This window comes from Triticum dicoccoides, chromosome 6A, assembly GCF_002162155.2.
Source record: "Triticum dicoccoides isolate Atlit2015 ecotype Zavitan chromosome 6A, WEW_v2.0, whole genome shotgun sequence".
NCBI classification, from domain to species: Eukaryota; Viridiplantae; Streptophyta; class Magnoliopsida; order Poales; family Poaceae; genus Triticum; species Triticum dicoccoides.
The window spans coordinates 228,728,984-228,750,632 of NC_041390.1; positions in this window are offsets into that span (position 1 = coordinate 228,728,984).

The window sequence follows — 21,649 nt, forward strand, 5'->3', positions numbered from 1 at the left end:
GCTCCACTGACGTACTCCTTCCTCCTATATATACCTATGTACCCCCAAACGGTCAGATACGGAGCCAAAAACCTAATTCCACTGCCGCAACCTTTTGTATCCACGAGATCCCATCTTGGGGCATGTTCCGGAGCTCCGCTGGAGGGGGCATCGATCACAGAGGGCTTCTACATCAACACCATAGCCCCTTCGATGAAGTGTGAGTAGTTTACCTCAGACCTACGGGTCCATAGTTAGTAGCTAGATGGCTTCTTCTCTCTTTTTGGATCTCAGTACAATGTTCTCCCCCTTTCTTGTGGGGAACTATTCGATGTAATCTTCTTTTTGCGGTGTGTTTGTTGAGACCGATGAATTGTGGGTTTATGATCAAGTCTATCTATGAATAATATTTGAATCTTCTCTGAATTCTTTTATGTATGATTGGTTATCTTTGCAAGTCTCTTCGAATTATCAGTTTGGTTTGGCCTACTAGATTGATCTTTCTTGCAATGGGAGAAGTGCTTAGCTTTGGGTTCAATCTTGTGGTGTCCTATCCCAGTGACAGTAGGGGCAGCAAGGCACGTATTGTATTGTTGCCATCGAGGATAACAAGATGGGGTTTTCTTCATATTGCATGAGTCTATCCCTCTACATCATGCCATCTTGCTTAAGGCGTTACTCTGTTTTTAACTTTATACTCTAGATGCATGCTGGATAGCGGTCGATGAGTGGAGTAATAGTATTAGATGCAGGCAGGAGTCGGTCTACTTGTCTCAGACGTGATGCCTATATACATGATCATACCTAGATATTCTCATAACTATGCTCAATTCTGTCAATTGCTCAACATTAATTTGTTCACCCACCGTAGAATACTTATGCTCTCGAGAGAAGCCACTAGTGAAACCTATGGCCCCCGGGTCTATCTTCATCATATTAAATCTCCCACTACTTAGCTATTTCCTTTGCTATTTACTTTGCCTTTACTTTACTTTGCATCTTTATCATAAAAATACGAAAAATATTATCTTATCATATCTATCAGATCTCACTCTCCTAAGTGGCCTTATAGGGATTGACAACCCCTATTTGCGTTGGTTGCGAGGATTTATTTGTTTTGTGCAGGTACGAGGGACTCGCGCGTAGCCTCCTACTGGATTAATACCTTGGTTCTCAAAAACTAAGGGAAATACTTACGCTACTTTGCTGCATCATCCCTTCCTCTTCGGGGAAAACCAACGCAGTGCTCAAGAGGTAGCAAAACGCCTCTCTAGCTCGGCCACAAGGTGGCCGGTCAGCCGCATCGTACGCTGGTGATGTAGGTTTCAATGCTTCCTCCTCGAGTCGGGGTAGCGACCTGCACTTTGGGTAACTCTTGGAGGGGCGCTCAAGTTTGTATTCCTCGGCCACAAGGACTTTGGTCCATCTGTCTGCTAGCAAATCTTGATCAGCTCGAAGCTGTTGTTGCTTTTTCTTCAAGCTATTTGCTGTGGCTATAAGTCGGCGCTTGAAGCGCTCCTGCTCGATGGGATCCTCAGGCACGATAAATTATTCATCGCCGAGGCTCACCTCATCTTCGGAGAGAGGCATGTAATTGTCCTCCTTCGATTCTCTATCCGCTGCCCGCTCTGGAGGGCTAGCTTGTTCACCCTCCCGCTCTAAATCGTGCTGGAGGGGATTGTTGTCGTCTTCGACACTATCCGGAGTGTTATTGTCTCTTGTGCCGGTATCACTACTTTTGCTACGGCGGGACTTAGAGTGGCGTCGCTGACATCGGCGCTTGGGTTGCTTCTTGGAGGGGTCATCCCCCGCTGTCTCGTCGCCATTGCCTTCTTTGGGGTGTGCACCATGTATATATCATATGATGAGGTGGCAGACCAGCGCCCTGTGGGCGGTGGTTCCTATTCGTCTCCTGCATTTTCGTCCATACTCTCGATGTCTTTGGAGTCGAAGTCGAGCATGTCGGTTAAATCGTCGACAGTGGCTACTAAGTGGGTGGTGGGTGGGGAGAGAATTTCTTCGTCGTCCGCATCCCATTCTAACCGGACATAGTTCGGCCAAGGTTCTCCCGACAAGGAGAGAGACCTTAATGAATTTAGCACGTCGCCGAAAGGTGAGTGCCGAAAGATATCCGCGGAGGTGAACTCCATGATCGGCACCCAATTGGATTCGATAGGCACGGACGCAGGCGGCTCGGAGTCCGTGGCCGGAGACGAATCCAGTGGTTCGGCAACACGGCTCTCGTAAGGGGTGAAGTCAGTATCCGGCTCCATGGCCACTGAGAGTGCGGCCTCCATGGCGGGGTCTATCCCCCCGTCCTCGGATGGCACGATTTGCTCCGGATTGAGGGCCGGAGTAGTTGCGGGTGTGATCTCCCGAACACTGTCCGACGGCAGAGTTACGTCATGCTCGTCGTGATTGTGCGGCGCACCTGACATGGGCCCGAATCCGTCGAAGATCAAGTCTCCGCGGATGTTGGCAGTGTAGTTTAAGTTTCTGAACCTGATCTGATGGCTAGGGCCGTAGCTCTCGATCTGCGCCAAATGGCCAAGCGAGTTGGCCCGCAGTGCGAAGTCGCCGAATACGAAGATCTGTCCGGGGAGGAAAACCTCACCCTCGACCGCATCGTTACCGATGATAGAAGGAGCCATCAAGCCTTATGGTGACAGCACAGTGGAACTCTCAATGAAAGCACCAATGTCGGTGTCAAAACCGGTGGATCTCGGGTAGGGGGTCCCGAACTGTGCGTCTAAGGCGGATGGTAACAGGAGGCGAGTGACACGATGTTTACCCAGGTTCGGGCCCTCTCGATGGAGGTAATACCCTACTTCCTGCTTGATTGATCTTGATGATATGAGTATTGCAAGAGTTGATCTACCACGAGATCGTAGAGGCTAAACCCTAGAAGCTAGCCTATGGTCTCATTGTTGTCGTCCTACGGACTAAACCCTCCGGTTTATATAGACACCGGAGGGGGCTAGGGTTACACAGAGTCGGTTACAAGGAAGAAGATCTACATATCCGTATTGCCAAGCTTGCCTTCCATGCCAAGGAGAGTCCCATCCGGACACGGGACGAAGTCCTCAATCTTGTATCTTCATAGTCCAACAGTCCGGCCAAAGGATATAGTCCGGCTGTCCGGAGACCCCCTAATCCAGGACTCCCTCAGTCCGTCTTCTTCTTGAAGATCCATTTATTCTCGATGGCTTGCCGATCATCGGGCAAGTCAACCAAAGTCCACCATTTGTTCTCATACATGGATCCCATCTCAGATTTCATGGCCTCAAGCCATTTTGCGGAATCTGGGCTCATCATCGCTTCCTCATAGTTCGTAGGTTCGTCATGGTCTAGTAACATGACCTCCAGAACAGGATTACCGTACCACTCTGGTGCGGATCTTACTCTGGTTGACCTACGAGGTTCGGTAGTAACTTGATCTGAAGTTTCATGATCATCATCATTAGCTTCCTCACTAATTGGTGTAGGTGTCACAGAAACTGGTTTTTGTGATGAACTACATTCCAATAAGGGAGCAGGTACAGTTACCTCATCAAGTTCTACTTTCCTCCCACTCACTTATTTTGAGAGAAACTCCTTCTCCAGAAAGGATCCATTCTTAGCAACAAAAGTCTTGCCTTCAGATCTGTGATAGAACGTGTACCCAACTGTCTCTTTTGGGTATCCTATGAAGACACATTTCTCCGATTTGGGTTCGAGCTTATCAGGTTGAAGTTTTTTCACATAAGCATCACAACCCCAAACTTTAAGAAACGACCACTTTGGTTTCTTGCCAAACCACAGTTCATAAGGAGTCGTCTCAACGGATTTAGATGGTTCCATATTTAACGTGAATGCAGCCGTCTCTAAAGTGTAACCCCAAAACGATAGCGGTAAATCAGTAAGAGACATCATAGATCGCACCATATCTAGTAAAGTACGATTACGACGTTCGGACACACCATTACGTTGTGGTGTTCCGGGTGGTGTGAGTTGCGAAACTATTCCGCATTGTTTCAAATGAAGACCAAACTCGAAACTCAAATATTCTGCTCCATGATCAGATCACAGAAACATAATTTTCTTCTTACGATGATTTTCCACTTCACTCTGAAATTCTTTGAACTTTTCAAATGTTCCAGACTTATGTTTCATCAAGTAGATATACCCATATCTGCTAAAATCATCTATGAAGGTGAGAAAATAATGATACCCGCCGTGAGCTTCAATATTCATCGGACCACATACATCAGTATGTATGATTTCCAACAAATTTGTTGGTCGCTCCATAGTTCCGGAGAACACCGTTTTAGTCATCTTGCTCATGAGGCATGGTTCGCAAGTACCAAGTGATTCATAATCAAGTGATTCCAAAAGTTCATCAGAATGGAGTTTCTTCATGCGCTTTATACCAATATGACCTAAACGGCAGTGCCACAAATAAGTTGCACTATCATTATCAACTCTGCATCTTTTAGCTTCAATACTATGAATATGTGTATCTCCACTATCGAGATTCAAAAAGAATAGACCACTTTTTAAGGGTGCATGACCATAAAAGATATTACTCATATAAATAGAACAACCATTATTCTCTGATTTAAATGAATAACCGTCTCGCATCGAACAAGATCCAGATATAATGTTCATGCTTAACGCTGGCACCAAATAACAATTATTCAGGTCTAATACTAATCCTCAAGGTAGATGTAGAGGTAGCGTGCCGACTGTGATCACATCGACTTTGGAACCATTTCCCACGCGCATCTCACCTCGTCCTTTGCCAATCTTCGCTTAATCCGTAGTCCCTATTTCGAGTTGCAAATATTAGCAATAGAACCAGTATCAAATACCCAGGCACTACTACGAGAATTAGTAAGGTACACATCAATAACATGTATATCACATATACCTTTGTTCACCTTGCCATCCTTCTTATCCGCCAAATACTTGGGGTAGTTCCGCTTCCAGTGACCAGTCTGTTTGCAGTAGAAGCACTCAGTCTCAGGCTTAGGTCCAGACTTGGGTTTCTTCTCTTGAGCAGCAACTTGTTTGTTGTTCTTCTTGAAGTTCCCTTTCTTCTTTCCTTTACCCTTTTTCTTGAAACTGGTGATCTAGTTAACCATCAACACTTGATGCTCCTTCTTGATTTCTACCTCCACAGCCTTTAGCATTGCGAAGAGCTCAGGAATTGTTTTATTCATCCCTTGCATGTTATAGTTCATCATGAAGCTCTTGTAGCTTGGTGGCAGTGATTGAAGAACTCTGTCAATGACACTATTAACAGGAAGATTAACTCCCAGTTGAGTCAAGTGGTTATGGTAACCAGACATTCTAAGTATATGTTCACTGACAGAACTATTCTCCTCCATCTTGCAGCTGTAGAACTTATTGGAGACTGAGGGAGTCCTGGATTAGGGGGTCTCCAGACAGCCGGATTATATCCTTTGGCCGGACTGTTGGACTATGAAGATACAAGATTGAAGACTTCGTCCCGTGTCCGGATGGGACTCTCCTTGGCGTGGAAGGCAAGCTAGGCAATACGGATATGTAGATCTCCTCCCTTGTAACCGACTCTGTGTAACCCTAGCCCCCTCCGGTGTCTATATAAACCGGAGGGTTTAGTCCGTAGGACAACAGACAATCATACCATAGGCTAGCTTTTAGGGTTTAGCCTCTATAATCTCGTGGTAGATCATCTCTTGTAATACTCATATCATCAAGAACAATCAAGCAGGACGTAGGGTATTACCTCCATCAAGAGGGCCCAAACCTGGTAATTTGGCAAAGAAAAAAACTAGTAGGATAAAGAACAGAATTAAAACAGATACAGGTTAAACTAAGTATATTAGGTGGAGTATGCATTGGGACTGGTGTAGTTCCTCCAGACCTAAATCTCTCAGAAATTCTTAGCTCCGGCACTGGGCAGGCGTCAGCCCCCATACATGGTCTTACGACTTTGGGAGACCTGTGTTTTTGGGATGACTTAATAGTTTTCTGCAGTTTAGTACTAACATGCCTGTGTGGTGAACTTAACATCGTGTCCCCTGCCTCCTGTTACCATCCGCCTTAGACGCATAGTTCGGGACCCCCTACCCGAGATCCGCCGGTTTTGACACCGACATTGGTGCTTTCATTGAGAGTTCCATTGTGTCGTCACCATAAGGCTTGATGGCTCCTTCGATCATCGATAGCAATGCGGTCCAGGGTGAGGTTTTCCTCCCTGGACCGATCTTTGTATTCGGCGGCTTCGCACTGCGGGCCAATTCGCTTGGCCATCTAGAGTAGGTAGAGAGCTACGCCCCTGCCCATTAGGTCAGATTCGGAAACTTAAACTACACTGCCGACATCCGTGGAGACTTGATCTTCGACGGATTTGAGCCCGTGTCAGGTGCACCGCACAGTCACGACAAGCACGACGTAACTCTGTCGTCGGACAGTGTTCGGGAGATCGCATCTGCAACTACTCTGGCCTTCAATCCAGGGCAAATTGCGCCATCCAAGGACGGAGGGATAGACCCCGCCATGGAGGCCGCACTCTCAGTGGTGATGGAACCGGATACTGACTTCACCCCTTACGAGAGCCGTGTCACCGAACCACTGGATTCATCTCCAGCCACGGACTCCGAGCCGCCTACATCCATGCCCATCGAATCCGACTGGACGCCAATCATGGAGTTCACCTCCGCGGATATCTTTCAGCACTCGCCTTTCGGCGATGTGCTAAATTCATTAAAGTCTCTCTCCTTGTCAGGAGAACCTTGGCCGAACTATGTCCGACTAGAATGGGATACGGACGACGAAGAAATTCTCTACCCGCCCACCACCCACTTAGTAGCCACTATCGACGACTTAACCGACATGCTCAACTTCGACTCCGAAGACATCGACGGCATGGACGGAGATGCAGGAGACGGACCGGATCCAACGCCCACAAGGCACCGGACAACCACTACATCACATGACATATACATGGTGGATACACCCAAAGAAGGCAATGGCAAAGAGACAGCGGAGGATGTCCCCTCCAAGAAGCAACCCAAGTGCTGACGTCAGCGGCGCTGCTCTAAGTCCCGCCATAGCAAAAACAGCGATAACAACGCAAGAGAAAATAACACTCCAGTCGACTCCAGAAGAAACGACGACCACATTGCCCCGACGGCAGAGCACGATGAAGCTGCAAGCGGTGAACATAGTACAGATCCGACGTCCGAGCACGGCGACGCCGAGGATAACCCTCATCAAACCCCATCCGGGGAGGAAAACAGTCCGGACGAAGATGCACACATCATCCCGAAAACGCACTTGGAGCAAGAGAACCTCCGCAGAAGGCTTATTGCCACGGTGAGGAGTCTGAAGAAGCATAAGCAAAGGCTTAAGGCCGCATAAAACACACTCAACAGCAGGTGGAACAAAGTGCTCGACAGTGAAGCAAAGTATGGTGGAAGTTACCACACAGAGAGCTATCCAAAGCGCAAGCTGTTACCTGAATTCGACGACGAGGACTTAGAGCCCACACAGCCAAATAATGAAACGACCAACCATCCGGATCCACCACTTTGTGACCGTGATAGAGCGGATAACAAATACGCACATAAGTCAACACACGATGTACGTGAGGACTTGCGCCAAAAATCCGGTACGACCAGATCCATCTATGGATCTAGGAAGCGTGCTCCGGCACAAAATCAAAACCAAATACCACAACCGTTTGAACGCCATGGTACATCCAAGTACAGGGGTGCCACACCCCCCCTATGTTTCATCGATGAGGTGCTGGACCACGAATTCCTAGAAGGATTCAAACCAGTGAACATAGAAGCATACGACGGGACCACAGACCCTAGGGTCTGGATTGAGGACTTTATCCTCCATATCCATATGGCTCGCGGAGACGATCTCCATGCCATTAAATACTTGCCCCTCAAGCTTAAAGGACCAGCTCGGCACTGGCTGAAAAGCCTCCCCGAAAACTCAATTGGAAGTTGGGAGGAGCTTGAGGATGCTTTTCGGGATAATTTTCAAGGGACCTACGTCCGACCTCCGGATGCAGACGATTTAAGTCATATAATTCAACAGTCCGAAGAGTCCGCCCGAAAGCTTTGGAACAGGTTTCTCACCAAAAAGAACCAAATCGTTGAATGTCCGGACGCTAAAGCCTTAGCAGCTTTCAAACACAGCGTCCGAGACGAATGGCTCGCCAGACACCTCGGCCAAGAAAAACCGAGAACAATGGCAGCTCTAACAAGTCTCATGACCCGCTTTTGCGCGGGCGAAGATAGCTGGTTAGCCCGCAGTAGCACCAGCGACCCAAGCACATCCGAAGTCGGGGATGGCAATGGAAAACCACGACACAATAAAAGCAAGCATCGAAATAAAGAAGATAGCCCAGATAATACGGCGGTAAATGCCGGATTCAGGGGCTCTCGACCAGGTAGCGGAAAAAGCCTTCCAAAGGCAGCAGAGACGGACCGTCTGGCCTAAAAAAGATTCTTGACAAACTATGTCAGATTCATGGCACCCCTGATAAACCTGCAAATCACACCCACAGAGAATGTTGGGTCTTCAAGCAGGCCGGTAAGCTAAACGCCGAACACAAGGGGGGAGACACCAAGCGAAGGCGAGGACGAGCCTCGCCAGTAAAGCACTGGAGGACAGAAAAAATTCCCACCAGAGGTTAAAACAGTCAACATGATCCATGTGACGAAAAGGAGAAGCAAACATGCACCCCGAGACACACGCGCCATAGAGCCCGTCACCCCTAGGTTCAACCCCTGGTTGGCCTGCTCGATCACTTTTGATCGCGGGGATCACGTGACAAGCATCCGGCACGAAGGATTGGTTGCCTTGGTGTTAGACCCAATAATAAACGGATACCATCTCACACGAGTCCTCATGGACGGCGGCAGTGATCTAAACCTGATATATCAGGACACAGTCTGCAAAATGGGAATAGACCCGACAAAAATAAGCCACAGTACTACTACCTTCAAGGGAGTACTACCAGGCCTAGAGGCCCGCTGCATGGGCTCTCTATTACTAGAGGTTGTATTCGGTTCTTCCGACAACTTTCGAAGCAAAAGGTTAAATTTCTACATCGCTCCATTCCGAAGTGGCTATCAGGCACTACTCGGAAGAGCGGCTTTCGCTCGTTTTAATGCAATCCCGCATTATGCTTCTCTCAAGCTTAAGATGCCCGGTCCACGTGGCACCATCACAGTTAGCGGAAATATTGAGCGTGCTCTATGCGCGGGAGAATGTGCGGCGGCTTTAGCCACCGAGCACTAGACGGCCTCACCAACCAGGAAAAATGACAGGTCGTCAAGACCACGGACACGGTTAGACGAGTCCGGTGCACCAATACATATACATGAGATGGGTTTGATGATCAAGCCCCCTAGATGGTACCAGGGGCTTCCCGCGTGTAATCAGGGCTAGTCCGGCTCAACTTGACTTATCTTGAATTTTACTGGTTTATTGATAATAACCAATTTTCTGGCACGGCAACTTTCACCAAAGTTCTTCTCTTTTACAGATGACAATCGTGCTACACTCGTCCAGGACACGGCACAACGGAGACACAGGCGCAGACGTGCAGCAGGGACCTGCTCAAAGGTTTCTTTTTAGATTAAGACCCTGTGTCAACCTTTTTGACTGTCTCTTGTTGTTCACATCCTCCGGATACTCAATACAACTGAGAAGGATGCCAACGTATTGGCATGTGGCCACGTAAGGATATTGCACGTACCTGGACACCCGGGGTTTATTATTCAGGGCATTGTTCAGCCCGGCATATGTTATAAAGACCGAATACCTTAGGGAGTGTTTGGCGTCGCGAGTTTGGCCTTATATGCATCAGCTCCGAATCATGTCTTTGGTCAAATGTTGGGTTTGCCCGGCTCCCATGTTTTGGTACCTTACGTTCCGCTATATCGGCTAAGGTAGCACTGGGAGAACTACTGCGATTATGCCCTGGGTCATCCCGATGAGCACCTCAGTAGAGAAAGCCAAAAACTGACTGTCATGATATAGCGCGAGACTGGTCAACCACTCGATGACTCAGCGGAATCTTCGGGATTCCTACGCATTAACGAAGGGCCGTTTCTCGGTCATGTACATACGCACCCTGTATTCGGACGAGCGCAGAAGTACCAGGGGCTATATAGTAGCCCCACCGTCAAACTCCTATGGCTAAGTGAAAGTGTTAAAGCAATATAGTCCGATTGCCTCGTTCGCTGCGCTACCACCTCCTTAATGGACCAAGACGTTGGATCAAGTGTGAATACGCGTTTTTTGCGAACACCCCCGCATTATATCCGTGGGGGCAGAAGCCGACGACTGCAAACTTTCAGGTTATATACATATATACATAAACAGCCGCACAGGAGGCATCATAATACTTTCAGGCAAAAGTATAAACACAACCTTGACAACTCAATAAAACATTGTTCTTACAATGGGAGTACATGTCACTAGAACATAATATTCTTCGAGCATTGAGCCTCTATCGAACAAGCGCCTTCAAGAACTTGTTCAAAGCAGTGCTCGGCAGCCACTCGGCCCACGGCCGATCCCTGTGTTGCAACAGTGGTGGCCTCCATCTCTGCCCAGTATGTCTTGACACGGGCAAAGGCCATCTGTGCAACCTCTATGCACGCCGACCTCTTCATAGCGTCGATGTGTGGCACAACACCAAGGAATTGTTGCACTAAACTAAAGTAACTATTCGGCCTTGGCCCTCCCGGCCATAGATGATCCACAACAGACCTCATGGCGAGTCCGAACAACCTATGGAGCTCGGCCCACTCAGCCATTCGCTCATTCAACAACAGCGGACGCACTGGAGCATGGAACTATGACCAGAACAGCTTTTCCACTTCGCAATCTTTTTGATCCTTGAGGTACTCGGCCGCATCAGCAGCACTTGCCGCTCCATAGGTTGGTCAAGAGGAGCATACTTCGGATCTTCGAACTTAGTCTACAACAAGAAGGGCTTCCCAGCCATGATATCTGTAGCTTGACGCAACTCCTCCTTCGTCGCTCTAATTTTAGAGCGAGCTTCCTTGGCTGCTACCATGGCCTTTTCCAGGTCCGTCGCCCTTGCCCGGCTTTCTTTATCAAGAAGCTGGTAACGGTCAGCGGCATCTTTCAACTCAATGGCCATCTTGGCTATCCTTTCCTTGCTCTAGCGATGCACGGACTGTTCGGCCCTCAGCTGGTCGACCGCCTTTAGAGCGGCCACATCGCTATTCCTTGCTTGTTCCTTGGCTCGGGCAAGCTCTGCCCGAAGGGTCTCCATGGTGGCAGCTCCATCTGCAGTCACAACATATTAAAGATACTGGCATCATGCTCCTCTTACTTTGCGTTGATCACTGGAGAAATCACTTACCCTCTGCCTCGTCAAGCCGCTTGTTGACAAGCACGATGTCGGCATCTGCCGCATCAAGTTGCCGCTTTAGCTCGGCAAACCCATCAGTCTGGCTAGCCACCGGTGCTTTAGCCACCTGCACATAAAGGCGGTCTGGTTATTACCTGGGACTATGATCCTCTATTTGCCGCTGTTTTCGATGACAACAAGAGTCTCAGGGGCTACTGTCTGCATTGGGCACACCTAACGTGTGTGGTACTATCAAAAACATACACTATGTCACGTACCTCAAAGCCTTTCGGCAGACTCATAAAAGCTTCATGCAATCCACTTTCAGCGGATGAAATCCTTTCAAGTACCATACTCATTAGAGTACAATGCGCTTCCGAGATGGCCGCTTGCTCCAGAAGATCCTTCAGTGTGCCCGACCACACACTATACGGTTCCGGACTCTTTCTGTTGCTCTCTTTAGGAGCCGAATACTGAGGACTCCGGGTGGCCAAGGGATTACCCCTGGCCTTGGCGGATCAGGAGAAACCCTCCGCGACGACACTTCTGGGTCGCCCCCTCATAAGGCGGGGTGGCAGGGGAAGGTGTTTCGCTCTCCATCATCTCCGAAAGAAGATCCCCCGAAGACGAACTCTGTCGAGAAGGGCTACAATCCGAACTACAAGATATAAGCTTTGGTTATTGTCTTTAGAAGCAAGGTAGGATATTTTCACTACTAAGTACTTTTTTACTTACAGCTCGGTAGAGGGCTGATTCCCTTGCGGACGCTGTGCGGCAAGGGTACCCCCCGGGGCAGGACCCTTTGGCGAAGATTTCTTCCCTCATTTGGAAACCTATGTTTCCGGATCTTCAGAGGTGGTCCTCTTCCTTCCCCGGGGAGACGGATGTCAGATTCTTCTCCCTGATTGCCCTCCTTCACGGAGGCACTCGTTCCCCCGGTTGGGATAAGTAGTGAGTGAGGCTCGCTTCCGGCCTCTTTATTCCCCCATTCATCTTCCTTCGAGGGCACCTGATAAGGCGCCGGCTCCAACATTCTGTCTAGTACTGGATTGGCCAAGCCCTCGGGAAGGGGGGGCGGACACCTGATCATCTTCGCCTTTGTTATCCAGTCCTGGTCAAAGAGCGACTTTTCAGCATGATGCTGTGATAAATAAGAGAAACAGTGTGTTCGGCCATGGGATTACTTACTTGGATATCCGGGAAATTACAGCTCAGACCCGCATCCTCGGTGGTGTCCGGACACTTTATTTGTGATCCGAAGAACAACTTGTACATCTCCTCGAGCGTCATGCCGAGGAAGTGCTGAATGATTCGCGGTCCCTCCGGGTTGAACTCCCACAAACGAAGAGGTCTACGTTTGCAAGGCGGGACTTCGCGAACTAGCATGACATGCATCACCGTGACCAGGTGGACGTCTCTCTCAATGAGATCTTGGATGCGACTCTGCAATATCGGCACATCCTTTACTGGACCCCAGTTTAGCCCCTCGTTGATCCATGACGTCAGTTGTGGTGGGGGGCGAGTGAGAGGCAGGGATGGCTGCCCACTTGGCACTTTGGGGAGCTGTGATATAAAACCACTCCTGCTGCCACAAACTGGATACCTCTGGGAAGGAACCCTCTGGCCATGGAGCATTAGCGCTTTTGCTTATTACAGCACCTCCGCACTCTACGTGCCGCCCCTCGATCATCTTCGGCTCCACATTGAAGGTCTTGAGCCACAGGCCGAAGTGAGGGGTAATGCGGAGGAAGGCCTCACATACGACGATGAACGACGAGATGTGAAGGAGGGAATCTGGGGCAGATCGTGGAAATCCAGCCCATAGTAGAACATGAGTCCCCTAACAAAGGGATCCAGAGCGAGGCCTAGTCCTCGGAGGAAGTGAGAGACGAACACAACACTCTCGTTGGGTTCGGGAATGGGGATGACCTGTCCTCGGGCAGGCAGCCTATCCGAAATTTCGGCGGTCAGATATCTGGCCTCTCTCAGCTTCTTGATGTCCTCCTCTGTGACAGAGGAAGGCATCCACCGACCTTGGAGGTTGGATCCGGACTTGGACTAGGAGTCCTAGTCGGTTTCCCCCCCCCCCCTATGGAGCGCCCCTTGGCCGGCCTCCTCCCTCTCCTCCTTTATATAAGGGGGTAGGGGGGCACCCCAAAACACAATAATTGTTTCTTAGCCATGTGCGATGACCCCCTCCACAATTTACTCCTCCAGTCATATTGTCGTAGTGCTTAGGCGAATGTAACATCCCAATTTTTCAATTTGGATGTTATTCATTAGATCATCATATGCATCCATAATTTGTGCATTTTTGAATTTGTTTTAATTGGAATCTTTGATCCTAGAAACCTTAAGCAACTCAAGGACCAAATGAGAGAGTTGGAGGTTCTCACAAAAATCCATTTTTGAATTTTCAAAATTGGCAAATTGGATCAAATGTTTTATTCGAAATTATTTTCCAATTATTTTAAAATAAATAAAATAATGAGATAAGATAGTATGACTTCTTCAAAACAGCAAGGAAATATTGAAAATTTAATTTTGAATAAAAAATATTTTTTTGAATTTTATTTGCGACTTTATTTATTTTTATGTTTATTTTATTTTAGGCATTTAGGTCGATAAAAATGTTCACTTTAGCCCAAATATTAGGAGGGGACTGTGTGAATTTTTCTGGAATTTTTGAAAAAAAAATTAGGTTTTTCCTGTTTTTCATATTTTTGGAAAATGTTTTTTTAAATCCCTTTCGGACCGAACTGGGCCGAAGCCCAGTCGGCCCAAAGCCGCGCCGCCTTCGTCTCGTGCCTGAGCCGGACTCCTCCCGGAGTCCGAGCGCACCCCGCCACTAGTCGCCCCCTCCCCCAAGTCGGACCCCCCGGGCCTCTCTATAAGTCGCCGCCGCCGCCCCTCTCTGCCCTTGTCAGCCGCGCTACCTCCTCGCAGCAGCAGCCACCGCTCGCCGCAGATCGCCGCCGTCGCTGCTCCACCTTTGCCCCGCGTAGCCCCAGCCGCTGCCGCTCCACCCGTCGCCCATGCCGCCACCTCTTGTCGGAGCCGCTGCCACTGGAGCCCGTCACCAGAGCCACCGCCACCACCGCCCGTCGCCGGAATCGCCCAATCCGTCGCCCGACCCACCGGTTTTCCCGGTCCGGTAATAAACCGCCCCGGTTCACCGTTTCCTTTTAGGTTTTCGGTTTTCATTTAAACCCGGTTCATTTTTTTAGTTATTTAGTGAACGTTCTTTAGTTAGGGTTCTGTAGCGAACGAAATTCATCGGATTAGGTTCTGTAGCGAATGTTCGTTCATTACATTTTTCTTTTTCTGTTTATTTTCGGCCAGGGACCTATACATAATTATTTTCTTTGTAGATTAGTCCCTGATCTTTAAACCCTCCCAACTTTTTGCTCGTTTATCCAAATCCAATGAAACCAACGCCAAATTCTTCCTTATGATCCCCTCTATTCAGATAATCAACTTAAACATGTTTTTGAAAGTTTAAAATTTGGTTTCAAACAGATTTGAATTTGAACTTCTTTTGATCGTAACTTGAGTTTCGTATCTCCGATTTGATTGATTCTTTTTTGCAAATCAAAGCTCTTCACTTGAACTTTCTTTTTAGATCTTTTTCTTTGGTTTTCTTTGCATATTCAAGCTTGAGTGCTTATGTATGCTATTTTTTGTCAATGATAGATTTTCCGGAGTGCGAAGCTTGCTACTACGAATCTCTAGGGTTTTCTGATCGTCGGCAAGGCAAGTTACACTTTGATCATACCCTTTATTACCTAGTTTTTATGCATTAGTTTTAATCCTCAAACATTGCATGAGTAGGATTGGGAACATGTGGTTATTGCTATGTAGTTCATGAGGTAGGAACGTATTACCTTTGGTCACCCCGGGAACATACGTTATGCTCATAGCTTATCCATGCTCATAGACGGGGATTGGTATGTGATAAATCATGCAAGTTGTGAGAGATAATATCTAAGGGAAACTTAAGGTGGCTACTCTAATACACATCTAGGTGGCTTGGTTGCGGGCACCTGGAGAATCCAGTGTTGTCCTAGGATATCCCGGAGTACTCGTGTGACCATCCTATGGAATACCACCCAGGCTCAAAGGGATCATAAAATTATTCATGCTAGAAACTTCCGTGTGCAGCCACAAGCCATTATGGGCTCTGGCATAGTTGAGTAAGTCGTGTGACCTCCTTCAGTGGTAGGCCAGCTGATGTAGAGGAAAGTAGGTGTAACTGTCTACCTAGAGTAAAGAGTTAATGCTTCAAAAAGACTATGTCTCGATCTTCCAATCATGGAGGTGGTCGAGTCTTGTGGGGAAAAGTGCGCAAACCTCTGAGAGTGTATAAACTAATCATGGTTAGCTATGTCCCCGGTTATGGACATCTTGAGTATCTGGTATTTGAATTGTTGATTGATCTCATCATTTTACTTAATGAATTTATTGGGCTATTAATATTATTACATGGTAATTTGGGATTGAGTTGGGGAACCTTCTCAATAGTGGCACAAACTTGGTAGTTAAATAAAATCTATTCCTTTGTTGTAGGGAAAAATTAGCTTTATGCAAATGTTAAAATTAGAGCCTCCACCAGCCAAATATGCATGTAGTGATAGCTATTATTTCATCATTTCTCTTTAATGTGATCTTGCCAGCATATTCCATGTGCTGACCTGCACGGCTGCAACGTATCATGTTGCAGAATTTTCAGATGAAGAGTATGGTGCGATAGGTCGTTGTCATGCACTCAGTTTTGCCGTGGAGTTGGATGGACTCATTTATCTTCGAAGCTTCCCAATTATTTTGTTTAGATGGCCTTCAACAATGTTATTGTAATAAGTACTGTTTATGAGATTCTCTCGATGTAATAAGTGTGTGATTGAACTCTGTTATAAATCCCTGAGTATTGTGTGTGTCAGCAATACCGATCCAGGGATGACAATTAAACACAGAGATTCCGATCCATTCGACTCGGGTCGCTACAGCGAAGCCCTGCACGGATCACATCACCATCACCGTCACCACGTCGTTGTGCTGACAAAACTCTCCCTCGACACTTTGCTGGATCAAGAGTTCGAGGGACGTCATCGGGCTGAATGTGTGCTGAAGTCGCAGGTGTCGTTGTTGGGTAACGTAGCAGAATTTTAAAATTTTCTACGCATCACCAAGATCAATCTATGGAGTCATCTAGCAACGAGGGAGAGGGGAGTGCATCTACATACCCTTGTAGATCGCGAGCGGAAGCCTTCAAGAGAACGGGGTTGATGGAGTCGTACTCGTCGTGATCCAAATCACCGATGACCTAGCGCCGAACGGACGGCACCTCCGCGTTCAACACACGTACGGTTGGGAAGACCTCTCCTCCAACTTGATCCAGCAAGGGGGAAGGAGAGGCTGATGGAGATCCAGTAGAACGACGGCGTGGTGGTGGAAGCAACGCTGATCTCGGCAGGGCTTCGCCAAGCTCAGGGAGAGGGAGAAGTGTCACGGGAGGGAGAGGGAGGCGCCAGGGGCTAGGGTTGGCTGCTCTCCCTCCCCCCACTATATATAGGACTCCTAGGGGGGCACCGGCCCTAGGAGATGCAATCTCCAAGGGGGGCGGCGGCCAAGGGGGGTGGAGTGCCCCCCAAGGCAAGTGGGGCGCCCCCCACCCTAGGGTTTCCAACACTAGGCGTAGGGGGGAGGCCCATGGGGGGCGCACCAGCCCACTAGGGGCTGGTTCCCCTCCCACTTCAGCCCATGGGGCCCTCCAAGATAGGTGGCCCCACCCGGTGGACCCCCGGGACCCTTCCGGTGGTCCCGGTACAATACCGATTACCCCCGAAACTTTCCCGATGGCCGAAACTTGACTTCCTATATATATATCTTCACCTCCGGACCATTTTCGAACTCCTCGTGACGTCTGGGATCTCATCCGGGACTCCGAACAACTTTCGGGTTACCGTATACTAATATCTCAACAACCCTAGCGTCACCGAACCTTAAGTGTGTAGACCCTACGGGTTCGGGAGACACGCAGACATGATCGAGACGACTCTCCGGTCAATAACCAACAGCGGGATCTGGATACCCATGTTGGCTCCCACATGCTCCTCGATGATCTCATCGGATGAACCACGATGTCAAGGATTCAATCAATCCCGTATACAATTCCCTTTGTCAATCGGTATGTTACTTGCTCGAGACTCGATCGTCGGTATCCCAATACCTCGTTCAATCTCGTTACCAGCAAGTCACTTTACTCGTACCGTAATGCATGATCCCGTGATCAACCACTTGGTCACATTGAGCTCATTACGATGATGCATTACCGAGTGGGCCCAGAGATACCTCTCCGTCATACGGAGTGACAAATCCCAGTCTCAATTCGTGCCAACCCAACAGACACTTTCGGAGATACCCGTAGTGTACCTTTATAGTCACCCAGTTACATTGTGACGTTTGGCACACCCAAAGCACTCCTACGGTATCTGGGAGTTGCACAATCTCATGGTCTAAGGAAATGATACTTGACATTCGGAAAAGCCATAGCAAACGAACTACACGATCTTTGAGCTATGCTTAGGATTTGGTCTTGTCCATCACATCATTCTCCTAATGATGTGATCCCGTTATCAATGACATCCAATGTCCATAGTCAGGAAACCATGACTATCTTTTGATCAACGAGCTAGTCAACTAGAGGCTCACTAGGGACGTGTTGTGGTCTATGTATTCACACATGTATTACGATTTCCGGATAACACAATTATAGCATGAACAATAGACAATTATCATGAACAAAGAAATATAATAATAACCATTTTATTATTGCCTCTAGGGCATATTTCCAACAGTCTCCCACTTGCACTAGAGTCAGTAATCTAGTTACATTGTGATGAATCGAACACCCATAGAGTTCTGGTGTTGATCATGTTTTGCTCTAGGGAGAGGTTTAGTCAATGGATCTGCCACATTCAGGTCCGTATGTACTTTACAAATATCTATGTCTCCATTTTTCAACACTTTCATGAATGGAGTTGAAGCGACGCTTGATATGCCTGGTCTTCCTGTGAAACCTTGGCTCCTTGGCAAGGGCAATAGCTCCAGTGTTGTCACAGAAGAGACGGGCCCGACGCATTGGGAATGACTCCTAGGTCGGTAATGAACTCCTTCACCCAGATTGCTTCTTGTGCTGCCTCCGAGGCTGCCATGTACTCCACTTCACATGTAGATCCCGCCACAACGCTTTGCTTGCAACTGCACCAACTTACTGCCCCACCATTCAAAATATACACGTATCCGGTTTGTGACTTAGAGTCATCCAGATCTGTGTCGATGCTAGCATCGACGTAACCCTTTACGACGAGCTCTTCGTCACCTCCATAAATGAGAAACATATCCTTAGTCCTCTTCAGGTACTTCAGGATATTCTTGACCGATGTCTAGTGTTCCATGCCGGGATTACTTTGGTACCTTCCTACCAAACTTACAGCAAGGTTTACATCAGGTCTGGTACACAGCATAGCATACATGATAGACCCTATGGCCGAGGCATAGGGGACGACACTCATCTTTTCTCTATCTTCTGCCGTGGTCGGGCATTGAGCTGTGCTCAATCTCGTACCTTGCAATACAGGCAAGAACCCCTTCTTTGACTGATCCATATTGAACTTCTTCAATATCTTGTCAAGGTATGTACTCTGTGAAAGACCAATGAGACGTCTCGATCTATCTCTATAGATCTTGATGCCTAATATGTAAGCAGCTTCTCCAAGATCCTTCATTGAAAAACACTTGTTCAAGTAGGCCTTTATGCTTTCCAAGAATTCTATATCATTTCCCATCAATAGTATGTCATCCACATACAATATGAGAAATGCTATAGAGCTCCCACTCACTTTCTTGTAAATGCAGGCTTCTCCATAAGTCTGCGTAAACCCAAACTCTTTGATCATCTCATCAAAACGAATGTTCCAACTCCGAGATGCTTGCACCAGCCCATAGATCGAGCGTTGGAGCTTGCACACCTTGTCAGCATTCTTAGGATCGACAAAACCTTCCGGCTGCATCATATACAATTCTTCCTTAAGGAAACCATTAAGGAATGCCGTTTTGACGTCCATTTGCCATATCTCATAATCATAGAATGCGGCAATTGCTAACATGATTCGGACGGACTTCGGCTTCGCTACGGGTGAGAAAGTCTCATCGTAGTCAACCCCTTGAACTTGTCGATAACCGTTAGCGACAAGCCGAGCTTTATAGATAGTTACATTACCATCCGCGTCTGTCTTCTTCTTAAAGATCCATTTATTTTCTATGGCTCGCCGATGATCGGGCAAGTCAGTCAAAGTCCATACTTCCTTTTCATACATGGATCCTATCTCGGATTTCATGGCTTCCAGCCATTTGTCGGAATCTGGGCCCGCCATCGCTTCCTCATAGTTCGAAGGTTCACCGTTGTCTAACAACATGATTTCCAGGACAGGGTTGCCGTACCACTCTGGTGCAGAATGTGTCCTTGTGGACCTACGAAGTTCAGTAGCAACTTGATCTGAAGTTTCATGATCATCATCATTAACTTCCTCTCTAGTCGGTGCAGGAACCTCAGGAACATTTTCTTGAGCTGCGCCACTTACCGGTTCAAGAGGTAATACTTCATCGAGTTCTACTTTCCTCCCACTTACTTCTTTTGAGAGAAACTCTTTCTCTAGAAAGGATCCATTCTTGGCAACAAAGATCTTGCCTTCGGATCTGAGGTAGAAGGTATACCCAATAGTTTCTTTAGGATATCCTATGAAGACGCGTTTTTTCGACTTGGGTTCGAGCTTTTCAGGTTGAAGTTTCTTGACATAAGCATCGCATCCCCAAACTTTTAGAAACGACAGCTTAGGTTTCTTCCCAAACCATAATTCATATGGTGTCGTCTCAACAGATTTCGACGGAGCCCTATTTAAAGTGAATGCTGCGGTCTCTAAAGCATAGCCCCAAAATGACAGCGGTAGATCGGTAAGAGACATCATAGATCGCACCATATCCAATAGAGTGCGATTACGATGTTCGGACACACCGTTACGCTGAGGTGTTCCAGGCGGCATGAGTTGTGAAACTATTCCACATTTCCTTAAGTGTGTGCCAAATTCGTGACCCAAGTATTCTCCCCCACGATCTGATCGCAAGAACTTGATTTTCCTGTCATGTTGATTCTCAACCTCACTCTGAAATTCCTTGAACTTTTTAAAGGTCTCAGACTTGTGTTTCGTTAAGTAGACATACCCATATCTACTCAAGTCATCTGTGAGGGTGAGAACATAACGATAGCCACCGTGAGCCGCAACACTCATTGGACCGCACACATCAGTATGTATGATTTTCAATAAGTTGGTTGCTCGCTCCATTGTTCCTGAGAACGGAGTCTTGGTCATTTTACCCATGAGGCATGGTTCGCACGTGTCAAATGATTCATAATCAAGAGACTCCAAAAGTCCATCTGCATGGAGCTTCTTCATGCGTTTGACACCTATGTGACCAAGGCGGCAGTGCCACAAGTATGTGGGACTATCATTATCAACCTTACATCTTTTGGTATTCACACTATGAATATGTGTAACATTACGCTCGAGATTCATTAATAATAAACCATTCACCAGCGGGGCATGACCATAAAACATATCTCTCATATAAATAGAGCAACCATTATTCTCGGATTTAAATGAGTAGCCATCTCGAACTAAACGAGATCCTGATACGATGTTCATGCTCAAAGCTGGCACTAAATAACAATTATTGAGGTTTAAAACTAATTCCGTAGGTAAATGTAGAGGTAGCGTGCCGACGGCGATCACATCGACCTTGGAACCATTCCCGACGCGCATCGTCACCTCGTCCTTCGCTAGTCTCCACTTATTCCGCAGCTCCTGCTTTGAGTTACAAATGTGAGCAACCACACCGGTATCAAATACCCAGGAGCTACTACGAGTATTGGTAAGGTACACATCAATTACATGTATATCACATATACCTTTAGTGTTGCCGGCTTTCTTGTCCGCTAAGTATTTGGGGCAGTTCCGCTTCCAGTGACCACTTCCCTTGCAATAAAAACACTCAGTCCCTTGGGTCCATTCTTTGACTTCTTCCCGGCAGCTTGCTTACCGGACGCGGCAACTCCCTTGCCGTCCTTCTTGAAGTTCTTTTTACCCTTGCCTTTCTTGAACTTAGTGGTTTTATTAACCATCAACACTTGATGTTCCTTTTTGATCTCCACCTCTGCTGATTTCAGTATTGAATATACCTCAG